Raw genomic sequence first — 21214 nt, forward strand, 5'->3', positions numbered from 1 at the left:
ATTTTTGGTTTTCTTGTAGGGCGCTGCCACCCGCATTCAGTGACCCAGAATATTTGGCACTGCTGTGAATAGTTTAGTCGCAAAGTGAAGATTCACGGTTAAAAAGCCCCAAACTTCTAGATAGGTTCTTTTTCAGCTTTCAGCAGCCCTAGGCGAGTTCTTTGGAGAAATGTGACTCTTTTTCATGGTGCTCTTGTCTATGTCCAGCTAACCAACGAGATGAGGATGGTCATTGTCATTTTCTAAGCTGCGAACGGGCAGGAAGGTGAGAAAATGTCGGATTTTGACCATTTGTGCTGACCTTTCAATTTCAACGTACCTCTCTATAACATGACCCAGCTGTAATGTCAGCGGTCGCATTGGTTTCATTTTTGGTTTGCTTGTAGGGCGCTGGCAGCCACAATCAGTGACCCAGAAAATTTGGCACTGCTGTGAATAGTTTAGTTGCGAAGTGAAGATTCACGGGTAAAAAGCCCCAAACTTCTAGATAGGTTCTTTTTCAGCTTTCAGCAGCCCTGGGCGAGTTCTTTAGAGAAATGTGGGTCTTTTTCTTGGTGCTCATGTCTATGTCCAGCTACACAACGAGAGGAGGATGGTCATTGTCCTTTTCTGAGCTGCAAACGGGCGAAAAGGTGAGAAAATGTCGGATTTTGACCATTTGTGCTGACCTTTCAATTTCAACGTACCTCTCTATAACATGACCCAGCTGTAATTTCAGCGGTCGCATTGGTTTCATTTTTGGTTTGCTTGTAGGGCGCTGGCACCCGCATTCCGTGACCCAGAAAATTTGGCACTGCCGTGAATAGTTTAGTCGCAAAGTGAAGATTCACGGGTAAAAAGCCCCAAACTTCTAGATAGGTTCTTTTTCAGCTTTCAGCAGCCCTGGGCGAGTTCTTTAGAGAAATGTGACTCTTTTTCATGGTGCTTTTGTCTATGTCCAGCTAACCAACGAGATGAGGATGGTCATTGTCATTTTCTAAGCTGCGACCGGGCAGAAAGGTGAGAAAATGTCGGATTTTGACCATTTGTGCTGACCTTTCAATTTCAACGTACCTCTCTATAACATGACCCAGCTGTAATGTCAGCGGTCGCATTGGTTTCATATTTGGTTTGCTTGTAGGGCGCTGGCACCAACAATCAGTGACCCTAAAAATTTGGCACTCCTGTGAATAGTTTAGTCGCAAAGTGAAGATTCACGGGTAAAAAGCCCCAAACTTCTAGATATGTTCTTTTTCAGCTTTCAGCAGCCCTGGGCGAGTTCTTTAGAGAAATGTGGGTCTTTTTCTTGGTGCTCTTGTCTATGTCCAGGTACACAACGAGATGAGGATGGTCATTGCCATTTTCTGAGCTGCGAACGGGCAGAAAGGTGAGAAAATGTCGGATTTTGACCATTTGTACTGACCTTTCAATTTCAACGTACCTCTTTATGACATGACCCAGCTGTAATTTCAGTGGTCGCATTGGTTTCATTTTTGGTTTGCTTGTAGGGCGCTGGCACCCGCATTTAGTGACCCAGAAAATTTGGCACTGCTGTGAATATTTTAGTCGCAAAGTGAAGATTCACGGGTAAAAAGCCCCAAACTTCTAGATAGGTTCTTTTTCAGCTTTCAGCAGCCCTGGGTGAGTTCTTTAGAGAAATGTGACTCTTTTTCATGGTGCTCTTGTCTATGTCCAGCTAACCAACGAGATGAGGATGGTCATTGTCATTTTCTAAGCTGCGAACGGGCAGAAAGGTGAGAAAATGTCTGACTTTGACCATTTGTGCTGACCTTCCAATTTTAACGTACCTCTCTATAACATGACCCAGCTGTAATATCAGCGGTCGCATTGGTTTCATATTTGGTTTGCTTGTAGGGCGCTGGCACCCACAATCAGTGACCCTAAAAATTTGGCACTGCTGCTGTTGCTGCTGCTGCTGCTGCTGCAGGCCAGGCTAAAATTAGTGGCGGTCAATTCATCAGCCTTGCAAGCTGTTGAATTGTGTAACCCCGACACAAGTTGCTATGACTAACATAGCGTGTTCGCTATCATCGCGTCAGCAATGGGCATATGGAAGGAAGGTGCTGCTGCTGTGCCCGGTAGAGAGTCGCAAAGTGAAGATTCACGGGTAAAAAGCCCCAAACTTCTAGATAGATTCTTTTTCAGTTTTCAGCAGCCCTGGGCGAGTTCTTTAGAGAAATGTGGGTCTTTTTCTTGGTGCTCTTGTCTATGTCCCGCTATACAACGAGATGAGGATGGTCATTGTCATTTTCTGAGCTGCGAACGGGCAGAAAGGTGAGAAAATGTCGGATTTTGACCATTTGTGCTGACCTTTCAATTTCAACGTACCTCTCTATAACATGACCCAGCTGTAATTTCAGTGGGTGCATTGGTTTGATTTTTGGTTTGCTTGTAGGGCGCTGGCACCCGGATTCAGTGACCCAGAAAATTTGGCACTGCTGTGAATAATTTAGTCGCAAAGTGAAGATTCACGGGTAAAAAGCCCCAAACTTCTAAATATGTTCTTTTTCAGCTTTCAGCAGCCCTGGGTGAGTTCTTTAGAGAAATGTGGCTCTTTTTCATGGTGCTATTTTCTATGTCCAGCTACACAACGAGATGAGGATGGTCATTGTCATTTTCTGAGCTGCGAACGGGCAGAAAGGTGAGAAAATGTCGGATTTTGACCATTTGTGCTGACCTTTCAATTTCAACGTACCTCTCTATAACATGACCCAGCTGTAATTTCAGAGGTCGCATTGGTTTGATTTTTGGTTTGCTTGTAGGGCGCTGGCACCCGCATTCAGTGACCCAGAAAATTTGGCACTGCTGTGAATATTTTAGTCGCAAAGTGAAGATTCACGGGTAAAAAGCCCCAAACTTTTAGATAGGTTCTTTTTCAGCTTTCAGCAGCCCTGGGCGAGTTCTTTAGAGAAATGTGACTCTTTTTCATGGTGCTCTTGTCTATGTCCAGCTAACCAACGAGATGAGGATGGTCATTGTCATTTTCTAAGCTGCGAACGGGCAGAAAGGTGAGAAAATGTCGGACTTTGACCATTTGTGCTGACCTTCCAATTTTAACGTACCTCTCTATAACATGACCCAGCTGTAATGTCAGCGGTCGCATTGGTTTCATATTTGGTTTGCTTGTAGGGCGCTGGCACCCACAATCAGTGACCCTAAAAATTTGGCACTGCTGTGAATAGTTTAGTCGCAAAGTGAAGATTCACGGGTAAAAAGCCCCAAACTTCTAGATAGGTTATTTTCCAGCTTTCTGCAGCCCTGGGCGAGTTCTTTAGAGAAATGTGGGTCTTTTTCTTGGTGCTCTTGTCTATGTCCCGCTATACAACGAGATGAGGATGGTCATTGTCATTTTCTGAGCTGCGAACGGGCAGAAAGGTGAGAAAAAGTCGGATTTTGACCATTTGTGCTGACCTTTCAATTTCAACGTACCTCTCTAAAACATGACCCAGCTGTAATTTCAGTGGTCGCATTGGTTTCATATTTGGTTTGCTTGTAGGGCGCTGGCACCCGCATTCAGTGACCCAGAAAATTTGGCACTGCTGTGAATAGTTTAGTCGCAAAGTGAAGATTCACGGGTAAAAAGCCCCAAACTTCTAGATAGGTTCTTTTTCAGCTTTCAGCAGCCCTGGGCGAGTTCTTTAGAGAAATGTGGCTCTTTTTCTTGGTGCTCTTGTCTATGTCCAGCTATACAACGAGATGAGCATGGTCATTGTCATTTTCTGAGCTGCAAACGGGCAGAAAGGTGAGAAAATGTCGGATTTTGACATTTTGTGCTGACCTTTCAATTTCAACGTACCTCTCTATAACATGACCCAGCTGTAATTTCAGTGGTCGCATTGGTTTGATTTTTGGTTTGCTTGTAGGGCGCTGGCACCCGCATTCAGTGACCCAGAAAATTTGGCACTGCTGTGAATATTTTAGTCGCAAAGTGAAGATTCACGGGTAAAAAGCCCCAAACTTTTAGATAGGTTCTTTTTCAGCTTTCAGCAGCCCTGGGCGAGTTCTTTAGAGAAATGTGACTCTTTTTCATGGTGCTTTTGTCTATGTCCAGCTAACCAACGAGATGAGGATGGTCATTGTCATTTTCTAAGCTGCGAACGGGCAGAAAGGTGAGAAAATGTCGGACTTTGACCATTTGTGCTGACCTTCCAATTTTAACGTACCTCTCTATAACATGACCCAGCTGTAATGTCAGCGGTCGCATTGGTTTCATATTTGGTTTGCTTGTAGGGCGCTGGCACCCACAATCAGTGACCCTAAAAATTTGGCACTGCTGTGAATAGTTTAGTCGCAAAGTGAAGATTCACGGGTAAAAAGCCCCAAACTTCTAGATAGGTTATTTTCCAGCTTTCAGCAGCCCTCGGCGAGTTCTTTAGAGAAATGTGGGTCTTTTTCTTGGTGCTCTTGTCTATGTCCCGCTATACAACGAGATGAGGATGGTCATTGTCATTTTCTGAGCTGCGAACGGGCAGAAAGGTGAGAAAATGTCGGATTTTGACCATTTGTGCTGACCTTTCAATTTCAACGTACCTCTCTATAACATGACCCAGCTGTAATTTCAGTGGTCGCATTGGTTTGATTTTTGGTTTGCTTGTAGGGCGCTGGCACCCGCATTCAGTGACCCAGAAAATTTGGCACTGCTGTGAATAGTTTAGTCGCAAAGTGAAGATTCACGGGTAAAAAGCCCCAAACTTCTAGATAGGTTCTTTTTCAGCTTTCAGCAGCCCTGGGCGAGTTCTTTAGAGAAATGTGGGTCTTTTTCATGGTGCTATTTTCTATGTCCAGCTACACAACAAGATGAGGATGGTCATTGTCATTTTCTGAGCTGCGAACGGGCAGAAAGGTGAGAAAATGTCGGATTTTGACCATTTGTGCTGACCTTTCAATTTCAACGTACCTCTCTATAACATGACCCAGGTGTATTTTCAGTGGTCGCATTGGTTTCATTTTTGGTTTGCTTGTAGGGCGCTGGCACCCGCATTCAGTGTCCCACAAAATTTGGCACTGCTGTGAATAGTTTAGTCGCAAAGTGAAGATTCACGAGTAAAAAGCCCCAAACTTCTAGATAGGTTCTTTTTCAGCTTTCAGCAGCCCTGGGTGAGTTCTTTAGAGAAATGTGGCTCTTTTTCATGGTGCTATTTTCTATGTCCAGCTACACAACGAGATGAGGATGGTCATTGTCATTTTCTGAGCTGCGAACGGGCAGAACGGTGAGAAAATGTCGGATTTTGACCATTTGTGCTGACCTTTCAATTTCAACGTACCTCTCTATAACATGACCCAGCTGTAATTTCAGTGGTCGCATTGGTTTGATTTTTGGTTTGCTTGTAGGGCGCTGGCACCCGCATTCAGTGACCCAGAAAATTTGGCACTGCTGTGAATATTTTAGTCGCAAAGTGAAGATTCACGGGTAAAAAGCCCCAAACTTCTAGATAGGTTCTTTTTCAGCTTTCAGCAGCCCTGGGCGAGTTCTTTAGAGAAATGTGACTCTTTTTCATGGTGCTCTTGTCTATGTCCAGCTAACCAACGAGATGAGGATGGTCATTGTCATTTTCTAAGCTGCGAACGGGCAGAAAGGTGAGAAAATGTCGGACTTTGACCATTTGTGCTGACCTTCCAATTTTAACGTACCTCTCTATAACATGACCCAGCTGTAATGTCAGCGGTCGCATTGGTTTCATATTTGGTTTGCTTGTAGGGCGCTGGCACCCACAATCAGTGACCCTAAAAATTTGGCACTGCTGTGAATAGTTTAGTCGCAAAGTGAAGATTCACGGGTAAAAAGCCCCAAACTTCTAGATAGGTAATTTTCCAGCTTTCAGCAGCCCTGGGCGAGTTCTTTAGAGAAATGTTGCTCTTTTTCATGGTGCTCTTGTCTATGTCCCGCTATACAACGAGATGAGGATGGTCATTGGCATTTTCTGAGCTGCGAACGGGCAGAAAGGTGAGAAAATGTCGGATTTTGACCATTTGTGCTGACCTTTCAATTTCAACGTACCTCTCTATAACATGACCCAGCTGTAATTTCAGTGGTCGCATTGGTTTGATTTTTGGTTTGCTTGTAGGGCGCTGGCACCCGCATTCAGTGACCCAGAAAATTTGGCACTGCTGTGAATAGTTTAGTCGCAAAGTGAAGATTCACGGGTAAAAAGCCCCAAACTTCTAGATAGGTTCTTTTTCAGCTTTCAGCAGCCCTGGGCGAGTTCTTTAGAGAAATGTGGGTCTTTTTCTTGGTGCTTTTGTCTATGTCCAGCTATACAACGAGATGAGCATGGTCATTGTCATTTTCTGAGCTGCGAACGGGCAGAAAGGTGAGAAAATGTCAGATTTTGACCATTTGTGCTGACCTTTCAATTTCAACGTACCTCTCTATAACATGACCCAGGTGTATTTCAGTGGTCGCATTGGTTTCATTTTTGGTTTGCTTGTAGGGCGCTGGCACCCGCATTCAGTGACCCAGAAAATTTGGCACTGCTGTGAATAGTTTAGTCGCAAAGTGAAGATTCACGAGTAAAAAGCCCCAAACTTCTAGATAGGTTCTTTTTCAGCTTTCAGCAGCCCTGGGTGAGTTCTTTAGAGAAATGTGGCTCTTTTTCATGGTGCTCTTTTCTATGTCCAGCTACACAACGAGATGAGGATGGTCATTGTCATTTTCTGAGCTGCGAACGGGCAGAAAGGTGAGAAAATGTCGGATTTTGACCATTTGTGCTGACCTTTCAATTTCAACGTACCTCTCTATAACATGACCCAGCTGTAATTTCAGTGGTCGCATTGGTTTGATTTTTGGTTTGCTTGTAGGGCGCTGGCACCCGCATTCAGTGACCCAGAAAAGTTGGCACTGCTGTGAATATTTTAGTCGCAAAGTGAAGATTCACGGGTAAAAAGCCCCAAACTTCTAGATAGGTTCTTTTTCAGCTTTCAGCAGCCCTGGGCGAGTTCTTTAGAGAAATGTGGGTCTTTTTCTTGGTGCTCTTGTCTATGTCCAGCTACACAACGAGATGAGGATGGTCATTGTCATTTTCTGAGCTGCGAACGGGCAGAAAGGTGAGAAAATGTCGGATTTTGACCATTTGTGCTGACCTTTCAATTTCAACGTACCTCTCTATAACATGACCCAGCTGTATTTTCAGTGGTCGCAATGGTTTCATTTTTGGTTTGCTTGTAGGGCGCTGGCACCCGCATTCAGTGACCCAGAAAATGTGGCACTGCTGTGAATAGTTTAGTCGCAAAGTGAAGATTCACGGGTAAAAAGCCCCAAACTTCTAGATAGGTTCTTTTTCAGCTTTCAGCAGCCCTGGGCGAGTTCTTTAGAGAAATGTGGGTCTTTTTCTTGGTGCTTTTGTCTATGTCCAGCTATACAACGAGATGAGCATGGTCATTGTCATTTTCTGAGCTGCAAACGGGCAGAAAGGTGAGAAAATGTCGGATTTTGACCATTTGTGCTGACCTTTCAATTTCAACGTACCTCTCTATAACATGACCCAGCTGTAATTTCAGTGGTCGCATTGGTTTGATTTTTGGTTTGCTTGTAGGGCGCTGGCACCCGCATTCAGTGACCCAGAAAATTTGGCACTGCTGTGAATAGTTTAGTCGCAAAGTGAAGATTCACGGGTAAAAAGCCCCAAACTTCTAGATAGGTTCTTTTTAAGCTTTCAGCAGCCCTGGGCGAGTTCTTTAGAGAAATGTGGCTCTTTTTCAAGGTGCTATTTTCTATGTCCAGCTACACAACAAGATGAGGATGGTCATTGTCATTTTCTGAGCTGCGAACGGGCAGAAAGGTGAGAAAATGTCGGATTTTGACCATTTGTGCTGACCTTTAAATTTCAACGTACCTCTCTATAACATGACCCAGCTGTAATTACAGGGGTCGCATTGGTTTCATTTTTGGTTTGCTTGTAGGGCGCTGGCACCCGCATTCAGTGACCCAGAAAATTTGGTACTGCTGTGAATAGTTTAGTCGCAAAGTGAAGATTCACGGGTAAAAAGCCCCAAACTTCTAGATAGGTTCTTTTTCAGCTTTCAGCAGCCCTGGGTGAGTTCTTTAGAGAAATGTGGCTCTTTTTCATGGTGCTATTTTCTATGTCCAGCTACACAACGAGATGAGGATGGTCATTGTCATTTTCTGAGCTGCGAACGGGCAGAACGGTGAGAAAATGTCGGATTTTGACCATTTGTGCTGACCTTTCAATTTCAACGTACCTCTCTATAACATGACCCAGCTGTAATTTCAGTGGTCGCATTGGTTTGATTTTTGGTTTGCTTGTAGGGCGCTGGCACCCGCATTCAGTGACCCAGAAAATTTGGCACTGCTGTGAATATTTTAGTCGCAAAGTGAAGATTCACGGGTAAAAAGCCCCAAACTTCTAGATAGGTTCTTTTTCAGCTTTCAGCAGCCCTGGGCGAGTTCTTTAGAGAAATGTGACTCTTTTTCATGGTGCTCTTGTCTATGTCCAGCTAACCAACGAGATGAGGATGGTCATTGTCATTTTCTAAGCTGCGAACGGGCAGAAAGGTGAGAAAATGTCGGACTTTGACCATTTGTGCTGACCTTCCAATTTTAACGTACCTCTCTATAACATGACCCAGCTGTAATGTCAGCGGTCGCATTGGTTTCATATTTGGTTTGCTTGTAGGGCGCTGGCACCCACAATCAGTGACCCTAAAAATTTGGCACTGCTGTGAATAGTTTAGTCGCAAAGTGAAGATTCACGGGTAAAAAGCCCCAAACTTCTAGATAGGTAATTCACGGGCGAGTTCTTTAGAGAAATGTGACTCTTTTTCATGGTGCTCTTGTCTATGTCCAGCTAACCAACGAGATGAGGATGGTCATTGTCATTTTCTAAGCTGCGAACGGGCAGAAAGGTGAGAAAATGTCGGACTTTGACCATTTGTGCTGACCTTCCAATTTTAACGTACCTCTCTATAACATGACCCAGCTGTAATGTCAGCGGTCGCATTGGTTTCATATTTGGTTTGCTTGTAGGGCGCTGGCACCCACAATCAGTGACCCTAAAAATTTGGCACTGCTGTGAATAGTTTAGTCGCAAAGTGAAGATTCACGGGTAAAAAGCCCCAAACTTCTAGATAGGTAATTTTCCAGCTTTCAGCAGCCCTGGGCGAGTTCTTTAGAGAAATGTTGCTCTTTTTCATGGTGCTCTTGTCTATGTCCCGCTATACAACGAGATGAGGATGGTCATTGGCATTTTCTGAGCTGCGAACGGGCAGAAAGGTGAGAAAATGTCGGATTTTGACCATTTGTGCTGACCTTTCAATTTCAACGTACCTCTCTATAACATGACCCAGCTGTAATTTCAGTGGTCGCATTGGTTTGATTTTTGGTTTGCTTGTAGGGCGCTGGCACCCGCATTCAGTGACCCAGAAAATTTGGCACTGCTGTGAATAGTTTAGTCGCAAAGTGAAGATTCACGGGTAAAAAGCCCCAAACTTCTAGATAGGTTCTTTTTCAGCTTTCAGCAGCCCTGGGCGAGTTCTTTAGAGAAATGTGGCTCTTTTTCTTGGTGCTTTTGTCTATGTCCAGCTATACAACGAGATGAGCATGGTCATTGTCATTTTCTGAGCTGCGAACGGGCAGAAAGGTGAGAAAATGTCAGATTTTGACCATTTGTGCTGACCTTTCAATTTCAACGTACCTCTCTATAACATGACCCAGGTGTATTTCAGTGGTCGCATTGGTTTCATTTTTGGTTTGCTTGTAGGGCGCTGGCACCCGCATTCAGTGACCCAGAAAATTTGGCACTGCTGTGAATAGTTTAGTCGCAAAGTGAAGATTCACGAGTAAAAAGCCCCAAACTTCTAGATAGGTTCTTTTTCAGCTTTCAGCAGCCCTGGGTGAGTTCTTTAGAGAAATGTGGCTCTTTTTCATGGTGCTCTTTTCTATGTCCAGCTACACAACGAGATGAGGATGGTCATTGTCATTTTCTGAGCTGCGAACGGGCAGAAAGGTGAGAAAATGTCGGATTTTGACCATTTGTGCTGACCTTTCAATTTCAACGTACCTCTCTATAACATGACCCAGCTGTAATTTCAGTGGTCGCATTGGTTTGATTTTTGGTTTGCTTGTAGGGCGCTGGCACCCGCATTCAGTGACCCAGAAAAGTTGGCACTGCTGTGAATATTTTAGTCGCAAAGTGAAGATTCACGGGTAAAAAGCCCCAAACTTCTAGATAGGTTCTTTTTCAGCTTTCAGCAGCCCTGGGCGAGTTCTTTAGAGAAATGTGGGTCTTTTTCTTGGTGCTCTTGTCTATGTCCAGCTACACAACGAGATGAGGATGGTCATTGTCATTTTCTGAGCTGCGAACGGGCAGAAAGGTGAGAAAATGTCGGATTTTGACCATTTGTGCTGACCTTTCAATTTCAACGTACCTCTCTATAACATGACCCAGCTGTATTTTCAGTGGTCGCAATGGTTTCATTTTTGGTTTGCTTGTAGGGCGCTGGCACCCGCATTCAGTGACCCAGAAAATGTGGCACTGCTGTGAATAGTTTAGTCGCAAAGTGAAGATTCACGGGTAAAAAGCCCCAAACTTCTAGATAGGTTCTTTTTCAGCTTTCAGCAGCCCTGGGCGAGTTCTTTAGAGAAATGTGGGTCTTTTTCTTGGTGCTTTTGTCTATGTCCAGCTATACAACGAGATGAGCATGGTCATTGTCATTTTCTGAGCTGCAAACGGGCAGAAAGGTGAGAAAATGTCGGATTTTGACCATTTGTGCTGACCTTTCAATTTCAACGTACCTCTCTATAACATGACCCAGCTGTAATTTCAGTGGTCGCATTGGTTTGATTTTTGGTTTGCTTGTAGGGCGCTGGCACCCGCATTCAGTGACCCAGAAAATTTGGCACTGCTGTGAATAGTTTAGTCGCAAAGTGAAGATTCACGGGTAAAAAGCCCCAAACTTCTAGATAGGTTCTTTTTAAGCTTTCAGCAGCCCTGGGCGAGTTCTTTAGAGAAATGTGGCTCTTTTTCAAGGTGCTATTTTCTATGTCCAGCTACACAACAAGATGAGGATGGTCATTGTCATTTTCTGAGCTGCGAACGGGCAGAAAGGTGAGAAAATGTCGGATTTTGACCATTTGTGCTGACCTTTAAATTTCAACGTACCTCTCTATAACATGACCCAGCTGTAATTTCAGGGGTCGCATTGGTTTCATTTTTGGTTTGCTTGTAGGGCGCTGGCACCCGCATTCAGTGACCCAGAAAATTTGGTACTGCTGTGAATAGTTTAGTCGCAAAGTGAAGATTCACGGGTAAAAAGCCCCAAACTTCTAGATAGGTTCTTTTTCAGCTTTCAGCAGCCCTGGGTGAGTTCTTTAGAGAAATGTGGCTCTTTTTCATGGTGCTATTTTCTATGTCCAGCTACACATAGAGATGAGGATGGTCATTGTCATTTTCTGAGCTGCGAACGGGCAGAAAGGTGAGAAAATGTCGGATTTTGACCATTTGTGCTGACCTTTCAATTTCAACGTACCTCTCTATAACATGACCCAGCTGTAATTTCAGTGGTCGCATTGGTTTGATTTTTGGTGTGCTTGTAGGGCGCTGGCACCCGCATTCAGTGACCCAGAAAAGTTGGCACTGCTGTCAATATTTTAGTCGCAAAGTGAAGATTCACGGGTAAAAAGCCCCAAACTTCTAGATAGGTTCTTTTTCAGCTTTCAGCAGCCCTGGGCGAGTTCTTTAGAGAAATGTGGGTCTTTTTCTTGGTGCTCTTGTCTATGTCCAGCTACACAACGAGATGAGGATGGTCATTGTCATTTTCTGAGCTGCGAACGGGCAGAAAGGTGAGAAAATGTCGGATTTTGACCATTTGTGCTGACCTTTCAATTTCAACGTACCTCTCTATAACATGACCCAGCTGTATTTTCAGTGGTCGCAATGGTTTCATTTTTGGTTTGCTTGTAGGGCGCTGGCACCCGCATTCAGTGACCCAGAAAATGTGGCACTGCTGTGAATAGTTTAGTCGCAAAGTGAAGATTCACGGGTAAAAAGCCCCAAACTTCTAGATAGGTTCTTTTTCAGCTTTCAGCAGCCCTGGGCGAGTTCTTTAGAGAAATGTGGGTCTTTTTCTTGGTGCTTTTGTCTATGTCCAGCTATACAACGAGATGAGCATGGTCATTGTCATTTTCTGAGCTGCAAACGGGCAGAAAGGTGAGAAAATGTCGGATTTTGACCATTTGTGCTGACCTTTCAATTTCAACGTACCTCTCTATAACATGACCCAGCTGTAATTTCAGTGGTCGCATTGGTTTGATTTTTGGTTTGCTTGTAGGGCGCTGGCACCCGCATTCAGTGACCCAGAAAATTTGGCACTGCTGTGAATAGTTTAGTCGCAAAGTGAAGATTCACGGGTAAAAAGCCCCAAACTTCTAGATAGGTTCTTTTTAAGCTTTCAGCAGCCCTGGGCGAGTTCTTTAGAGAAATGTGGCTCTTTTTCAAGGTGCTATTTTCTATGTCCAGCTACACAACAAGATGAGGATGGTCATTGTCATTTTCTGAGCTGCGAACGGGCAGAAAGGTGAGAAAATGTCGGATTTTGACCATTTGTGCTGACCTTTAAATTTCAACGTACCTCTCTATAACATGACCCAGCTGTAATTTCAGGGGTCGCATTGGTTTCTTTTTTGGTTTGCTAGTAGGGCGCTGGCACCCGCATTCAGTGACCCAGAAAATTTGGTACTGCTGTGAATAGTTTAGTCGCAAAGTGAAGATTCACGGGTAAAAAGCCCCAAACTTCTAGATAGGTTCTTTTTCAGCTTTCAGCAGCCCTGGGTGAGTTCTTTAGAGAAATGTGGCTCTTTTTCATGGTGCTATTTTCTATGTCCAGCTACACATAGAGATGAGGATGGTCATTGTCATTTTCTGAGCTGCGAACGGGCAGAAAGGTGAGAAAATGTCGGATTTTGACCATTTGTGCTGACCTTTCAATTTCAACGTACCTCTCTATAACATGACCCAGCTGTAATTTCAGTGGTCGCATTGGTTTGATTTTTGGTGTGCTTGTAGGGCGCTGGCACCCGCATTCAGTGACCCAGAAAAGTTGGCACTGCTGTCAATATTTTAGTCGCAAAGTGAAGATTCACGGGTAAAAAGCCCCAAACTTCTAGATAGGTTCTTTTTCAGCTTTCAGCAGCCCTGGGCGAGTTCTTTAGAGAAATGTGGGTCTTTTTCTTGGTGCTCTTATCTTTGTCCAGCTACACAACGAGATGAGGATGGTCATTGTCATTTTCTGAGCTGCGAACGGGCAGAAAGGTGAGAAAATGTCGGATTTTGACCATTTGTGCTGACCTTTCAATTTCAACGTACCTCTCTATAACATGACCCAGGTGTATTTTCAGTGGTCGCATTGCTTTCATTTTTGGTTTGCTTGTAGGGCGCTGGCACCCGCATTCAGTGACCTAGAAAATTTGGCACTGCTGTGAATAGTTTAGTCGCAAAGTGAAGATTCACGGGTAAAAAGCCCCAAACTTCTAGGTAGGTTCTTTTTCAGCTTTCAGCAGCCCTGGGTGAGTTCTTTAGAGAAATGTGGCTCTTTTTCACGGTGTTATTTTCTATGTCCAGCTACACAACAAGATGAGGATGGTCATTGTCATTTTCTGAGCGGCGAACGGGCAGAAAGGTGGGAAAATGTCGGATTTTGACCATTTGTGCTGACCTTTCAATTTCAACGTACCTCTCTATAACATGACCCAGCTGTAATTTCAGTGGTCGCATTGGTTTCATTTTTGGTTTGCTTGTAGGGCGCTGGCACCCGCATTCAGTGACCCAGAAGAGTTGGTACTGCTGTGAATATTTTAGTCGCAAATTGAAGATTCACGGGCAAAAAGCCCCAAACTTCTAGATAGGTTCTTTTTCAGCTTTCAGCAGCCCTGGGTGAGTTCTTTAGAGAAATGTGACTCTTTTTCATGGTGCTCTTGTCTATGTCCAGCTAACCAACGAGATGAGGATGGTCATTGTCATTTTCTAAGCTGCGAACGGGCAGTAAGGTGAGAAAATGTCGGACTTTGACCATTTGTGCTGACCTTCCAATTTTAACGTACCTCTATAACATGACCCAGCTGTAATGTCAGCGGTCGCATTGGTTTCATATTTGGTTTGCTTGTAGGGCGCTGGCACTCAAAATCAATGACCCTAAAAATTTGGCACTGCTGTGAATAGTTTAGTCGCAAAGTGAAGATTCACGGGTAAAAACCCCAAACTTCTAGATAGGTTCTTTTTCAGCTTTCAGCAGCCCTGGGTGAGTTCTTTAGAGAAATGTGGCTCTTTTTCACGGTGTTATTTTCTATGTCCAGCTACACAACAAGATGAGGATGGTCATTGTCATTTTCTGAGCGGCGAACGGGCAGAAAGGTGAGAAAATGTCGGATTTTGACCATTTGTGCTGACCTTTCAATTTCAACGTACCTCTCTATAACATGACCCAGCTGTATTTTCAGTGGTCGCATTGCTTTCATTTTTGGTTTGCTTGTAGGGCGCTGGCACCCGCATTCAGTGACCCAGAAAATTTGGCACTGCTGTGAATAGTTTAGTCGCAAAGTGAAGATTCACGGGTAAAAAGCCCCAAACTTCTAGATAGGTTATTTTCCAGCTTTCAGCAGCCCTGGGCGAGTTCTTTAGAGAAATGTGGGTGTTTTTCTTGGTGCTCTTGTCTATGTCCCGCTATACAACGAGAAATTGTCAAATTTTGACCATATTTGACCTCCTGTCAATTTTAATGCATCTCCCTATAACATAACCCAGCTGGAATGTGAGTGGTCGTATTGATTTCATTTTTTGTTTGCTGGTAGACCGCTGGCACCCACATTTAATGACCTGGAATTTTTGGCACTGCTGTGAATACTTTAGTCGCAATGTGAAGATTCACGGCGACAAGCCCCAAACTTTAAGTGAGGTTATTTTCAGCTTTCAGCAGCCCTGGGCGAGTTGTTTAGAGAAATGTGGCTTTTTTCTTGGTGCAACTCCCTATGTCCAGCTATAAAACAGGATCAGGATGGTCATTATTCAAGTTCTGAGCTTGAAACGGGAAGAAAGGTGAGAAATTGTCAAATTTTGACCATATTTGACCAACTGTCAATTTTAATGCATCTCTCTATAACATGACCCAGCTGTAATGTGAGTGGTCGTATTGATTTCATTTTTTGTTTGCTTGTAGATCGCTGGCACCCACATTCAATGACCTGGAAATTTTGGCACTGCTGTGAATACTTTAGTCGCAAAGTGAAGATTCACGGCGACAAGCCCCAAACTTGGAGATAGGTTATTTTCAGCTTTCAGCAGCCCTGGACGAGTTGTTTAGAGAAATGTGGCTTTTTCTTGGTGCACCTCCCTATATCCAGCTATAAAACAGGGTCTGGATGGTCATTATTTATGTTCTGAGCTTGAAACGGGAAGAAAGGTGAGAAATTGTCAAATTTTTACCATATTTGACCCCCTGTCAATTTTAATGTATCTCCCTATAACATAACCCAGCTGGAATGTGAGTGGTCGTATTGATTTCATTTTTTGTTTGCTGGTAGGCCGCTGGCACGCACATTTAATGACCTGGAAATTTTGGCACTGCTGTGAATACTTTAGTCGCAAAGTGAAGATTCACGGCGACAAGCCCCAAACTTGGAGATGGGTTATTTTCAGGTTTCAGCAGCCCTGGGCGAGTTGTTTAGAGAAATGTGGCTTTTTTCTTGGTGCACCTCCCTATGTCCAGCTATAAAACAGGATCAGGATGGTCATTATTCAAGTTCTGAGTTTGAAACGGGAAGAAAGGTGAGAAATTGTCAAATTTTGACCATATTTGACCACCTGTCAATTTTAATGCATCTCTCTATAACATGACCCAGCTGTAATGTGAGTGGTCGTATTGATTTCATTTTTTGTTTGCTTGTAGGCCGCTGGCACCCACATTCAATGTCCTAGACATTTTGGCACTGCTGTGAATACTTTAGTCGCAAAGTGAAGATTCACGGCGACAAGCCCCAATTTTCTCTGGATCTGGAGAAATGCATTGGCCGTCTATCCGGTGCCCAAGAAACAGAACGTCTGTCCGGCCGAATTCACATTTAGACGGTTTGCAATATAGCTCATTCCTCCTGAGGGCGTTTAAGATGGTTCTGATATGATCGAGGTGCTCCTCCCATGATTTGCTGAATATGAGGATATCGTCTAGAAACACCACAACGAATTTACGCAGGTATGGCTGGAGGACACTGTTCATCAAGGTTTGGAATGTTGCCGGGGCATTTGTTAGGCCGAAACCCATCACTGTGAACTGAAAGTGACCGAATGGGGTATTTATTGCTGTCTTCGGAATATCTGTTTCTTCTATTCGAATCTGATTGTAACCGGACCTCAGATCTAGCTTGGTGAAATACGCACTGCCTTGGACGGTATCAAAGAGGTCGTCAATATTCGGTAGGCATGCCTTGTTCTTAATGGTTATGCGGTTTAGCTCACGCCAGTCGCATACCATTCGAAGTGTTCCATCCGCCTTCTTTACGAAGAACACAGGGGCTCCGTATGGGGATTTGCTGGGCTGGATGAATCCTCTACGGAGCAGCTCGGTGAGCTGAGCTTGAAGCTCATCCATCTCTGGTTTTGGTAAACGATATGCTGCACGAGATGGCGGTTTAGCTCCTTCTTCCGTTTTTATCTCGTGATCTGCGCCTCTTCTGGGTGGCAGCTTGTTTGGAAGCTCATCGGGAAAGACGTCCCCGAACTCCTTCAGCAGGTCCTTGAAATCCTTCTGATCCTCCCTACCCGGACTATCCACCGTCTGTGGCTCGTCCGGATCTGCTGTCACATACGCTAGGATTCCTTCTGCGCCACCTCTCATTGCATGCCTAGCCTGCTTCCCTGAGATGAGGAACGTCTCGATCGGTGGGTTGGATTTGTCCGTGCCATCACTTTCACTCGGTTGACAGATGATGGATCCACCCTCCAGCTTGATTTCATTGGTACGAAAATTGATCTGTGGGTTCGTCCGGGTCAGCCATGGTTTGCCGAGGATCACGTCATACCGCGTCATAGGGAATACTAGGAACTGTTGGTGCTCGCTAAAGTCGCCGACTACGGTCTTCAAGCTGTCCGTTTTCGTAATAGGCTGTGAGCGGACCGATCCATCAGCAAGTGTGACGTTCAGGACGTCGCTACCGGTTGTTGTGGAGATGTTGTGCTTCTTGACAAGGTCAGTTGAAATGAAGTCGTGGGTTGACCCAGAATCCAGTAGCATGGTAACGCGACGTCCATTTATCTTGCCCTGGACGCGCATTAGGTCGTGTTCGTTGTCGGCGGAAATGCTCCCTGTGCTGGCGGTTACTTCATTAGGCCGGCCAACAGTATCAGGTGACGAATGCTTGACAGGCGAGGCTTGAATTTCGGTCTCCTCGAGGCGTGGTTCCTCATTTGCTAAGGGGCTGAATTTGTTCTGAACTTTGATTCGTGGCCTATTCCTGGGTGCTCTCGTGTTCGCCAGTAGTCGCACTCCCTTCCTTACTGGCGTCCATCGTTTAAAGAAGGCTTGCTTGTGGCGTTCCTCCCTCCTTCTGGACAGAATCTGGCAATATGGCCGGGTTTCCTGCAGGTGAAACACAGCCTTGAACGACCCTCTGGCTCCCTGGTTTCTCTCCCACCGGATGGTGTTGGTTGGCTTGACCAGGGTCCAGGCTGGCGCCTCTGATGCCCTGGTGCGCGCACTGCCTTGGCGTAGCTTGCTTGGGCTAGCCGCATCGACTGGTCTGCTGAGACCGCAGCTCGTATGGCTTGGGCCAAATGGTGCGGATGCTCCCTAAGTACCTCACCGCTTAGGCCCTGAGCCAGCCCACGCGTGAACAAGATAGCTCTGGAGTGGTCATCAAGCTCGGGAACTTGTAAGCTAAGCCGCGAAAATTTGTTGATGTATTCGTCAAGAGTCTCATCTTGGTGAAGAGCGAATAAGTCGATGCGCGCCTGTTCCCTGTCATAAACCGGGCCGTACACTTCTCCCAGCTTGCTCTTCAGGTCTGGCCAGTCGGAAAACAGCGTGTTTGCCTCCTGAGAGGCGATAAACCAAAGACGAGCATTGCCCTCCAGAAAACTCGCCGCGTAGCTCAAGCGCTCCTCCGCGTTGTCCAGCTGCAGGGACTTCATGGCGAGTTCGATGGCGAAGGCCCACTCCTTGAACTCTCTTGTATCTCCACGAAACACAGGCGGAGACTTAACATGGCGCATGCGTGGCCTCTCTCCGCTGGGAGCTTGAGCACTTCTTGGCGTTTGATCTGATCCATCGCACTGACCGAGTGCGATAAGGTGATTCAGACGCTTCTGAATCTCGAATATACCGTAGGCGACTAATGCGGCCACTGCGCATAGCCCGAACATGACGAAAAGAAAAACCATCCTCTTGCTACCAGTGTAACAGTCCAACTAATTTCAGTAGTCATTCTTGGAATAAGCAATGATCCTTGCCATAATGCATTCTTATATACATGAACAAGCAATGATGGACATAACACCTAACAGCAGCAGCGTGATAATAGCAGGTGATAAAAAAAAACCATCCTCTTGCTACCAGTGTAACAGTCCAACTAACTTCAGTAGTCATTCTTGGAATAAGCAATGATCCTTGCCATAATGCATTCTTATATACATGAACAAGCAATGATGGACATAACACCTAACAGCAGCAGCGTGATAATAGCAGGTGATAAGTGTATCCTATTCCTAGTGTTAGTAGTAACAGTGAATCTGTTACAGGGTGTATGTAGCAGGTTCCAGCGTATTTATAGCGGCGTGAATGATGCTCAAGAAGACGGAACGCTGCACCCGGCAAATGAGCTGATGTCAAAGGGCCGTGAAATACATGCCTCTGCTGTAATTTGTTTGAGTGTAAAATGCGGAAAAGCCCAAAAGTTGGATAAACTGTCATCAACTTTATGCAGCCTTGGGTAAGTTGATTATAGCAATGTTTCTCTTTCCTTTTGTGTGATATATTTACCCAGCAATTCTTGGAGAGTGGTCACTATCATTTTTGAAGGCGTGAATGGCCAGCAATGTGTGAAACCGTTGATTTTTGAGAAGGTGAGCAATGCTGTCATTTGGAAGCGACCTCTGTATATCCAGATCCAGCAGCAACGTGAGTGGTCGGATTGACTTGATCTTCAGTTTGCTGGTAGGGCGCCGGTGCCCGAATGTATTGACTTGTATAATTCGTCTAAGCTCAAATTGGTATGAGTTTAAAGTCCGGAATCATGGGACAAGGCCCCAGCTTTTTTTAGCTTAAGGCAGCCCAGAACAAGTTGTTTCTAGCAATATGTTTTTTTTCTTTTCTTTTGTTGAATACCTTTTGCCCTGCTATTCTTGGAATGAAGAATGGTTACTGTCATCCTGGGAGGCATAAACAGCCAGGAATGCATGAAGACCTCAATTTTCATAAACAGCCAGGAATGCATGAAGACCTCAATTTTCATAAACAGCCAGGAATGCATGAAGACCTCAATTTTTCATAAACAGCCAGGAATGCATGAAGACCTCAATTTTTCATAAACAGCCAGGAATGCATGAAGACCTCAATTTTTCATAAACAGCCAGGAATGCATGAAGACCTCAATTTTCATAAACAGCCAGGAATGCATGAAGACCTCAATTTTCATAAACAGCCAGGAATGCATGAAGACCTCAATTTTTCATAAACAGCCAGGAATGCATGAAGACCTCAATTTTTCATAAACAGCCAGGAATGCATGAATACCTCAATTTTCATAAACAACCAGGAATGCATGAAGACCTCAATGTTTCATAAACAGCCAGGAATGCATGAAGACCTCAATTTTTCATAAACAGCCAGGAATGCATGAAGACCTCAATTTTCATAAACAGCCAGGAATGCATGAAGACCTCAATTTTTCATAAACAGCCAGGAATGCATGAAGACCTCAATTTTTCATAAACAGCCAGGAATGCATGAAGACCTCAATTTTTCATAAACAGCCAGGAATGCATGAAGACCTCAATTTTTCATAAACAGCCAGGAATGCATGAAGACCTCAATGTTTCATAAACAGCCAGGAATGCATGAAGACCTCAATTTTTCATAAACAGCCAGGAATGCATGAAGACCTCAATTTTTCATAAACAGCCAGGAATGCATGAAGACCTCAATTTCATAAACAGCCAGGAATGCATGAAGACCTCAATTTTCATAAACAGCCAGGAATGCACGAAGACCTCAATTTTTGATGACTTGACCTCTGCTGTCATTTGACAACGCACCTCTGTATATCTGGACCCAGCTCCAAAGAGATTGGGTGGATTGATTTCATTTTGGTTTGCTTGTAGGACGCTGATGCCCGCCAGTATTGACCAAGACAAGTTGGTTCTACTCCTCTACCTGCCTATAGCCGCCTCTAAGATTAATCTGCCTCTAGCTGTCTCTAAGTTGTCTCTCTTGATGCGTCTAGCTGCCTCTAGTTGGCTTTAGCTGCCTTGAGCTGCCTTGAGCTGCCTGAAGCTTCCTCTAAGATGCCTGCAAATGATAATCTGCCAGTGTACACATGTAGCAGAGGTACATGTAATGAATTTTATTTCACATAAACACGACTTGTGGTGAGGACCTTGGGTAGACGGGTACAGAATAGTACCCGAAAACCCGACGTCCCAGATTACATAATAATGTACAGTGCACGTGTACAAATTCATGTAATACTCCGCATGTCTACCCAGTGTGAGTGTGTAACTAAGAGAAGGCGTGCATTGTGGTGTTACCATGGAAACATTGTACTAATACTATCAGTGACTCTAGCTACACACTTACAATCACATAGAACTACTTGAATGTGTTCTAAAATAATAGAAGTGTGCCCGTAAATAGTGCTAGGACGTTCAGAGAGCACTCTGTTGAGAGGGGAACAACTCCACAGCCAGTAGGCCAACACATATGTGTAGTGGTTTACGTATTCATATAGCTGAGAACGGGTTTATCCACAACGCTAATCACGCGAAACCATGAAGTAAGAACCAAGGCAAAAAAGACAACCCAAAATTCGGCAAATAATACAACTTTTGTAGTATCCCTGCCTGGCTAATACGGAAGTAATACGGAACTAATACGGAACTTTACCTGATGTATATACAGTGTATCTCCGTATGTAAGCGTACGGCGTCTGTTGCATAAAAGCTGCTGCGCATTGCTGATTTCATTAGATTTTATAGCAACGACAAAACCGAGAAGAAGA

General features: G+C 44.6%; 3 long non-coding RNA genes across 3 annotated transcripts in view; all 3 read left to right on the forward strand.

Annotated features, from left to right (window-relative positions):
• Positions 1-205: 205 nt before the first annotated feature.
• LOC135823832 (uncharacterized) overlaps positions 206-21214 on the forward strand; it is a 154497-nt gene continuing 133488 nt past the window's right edge. Inside the window, exon 1 of the long non-coding RNA XR_010554773.1 lies at positions 206-265. This is a non-coding gene — a long non-coding RNA (uncharacterized LOC135823832). The remainder of the gene's footprint in view (positions 266-21214) is intronic.
• LOC135807213 (uncharacterized) lies at positions 13941-15044 on the forward strand. The gene is made up of 3 exons (XR_010551510.1): positions 13941-13999; positions 14306-14363; positions 14986-15044. It is a non-coding gene; the product is annotated as an uncharacterized LOC135807213 (long non-coding RNA).
• Positions 15290-19917, forward strand: LOC135806944 (uncharacterized). Its single transcript, XR_010551361.1, has 3 exons — positions 15290-15408; positions 15715-15773; positions 18983-19917. It is a non-coding gene; the product is annotated as an uncharacterized LOC135806944 (long non-coding RNA).

The sequence above is a fragment of the Sycon ciliatum genome, chromosome 1, assembly GCF_964019385.1.
Source record: "Sycon ciliatum chromosome 1, ocSycCili1.1, whole genome shotgun sequence".
Taxonomy (NCBI): Eukaryota; Metazoa; Porifera; class Calcarea; order Leucosolenida; family Sycettidae; genus Sycon; species Sycon ciliatum.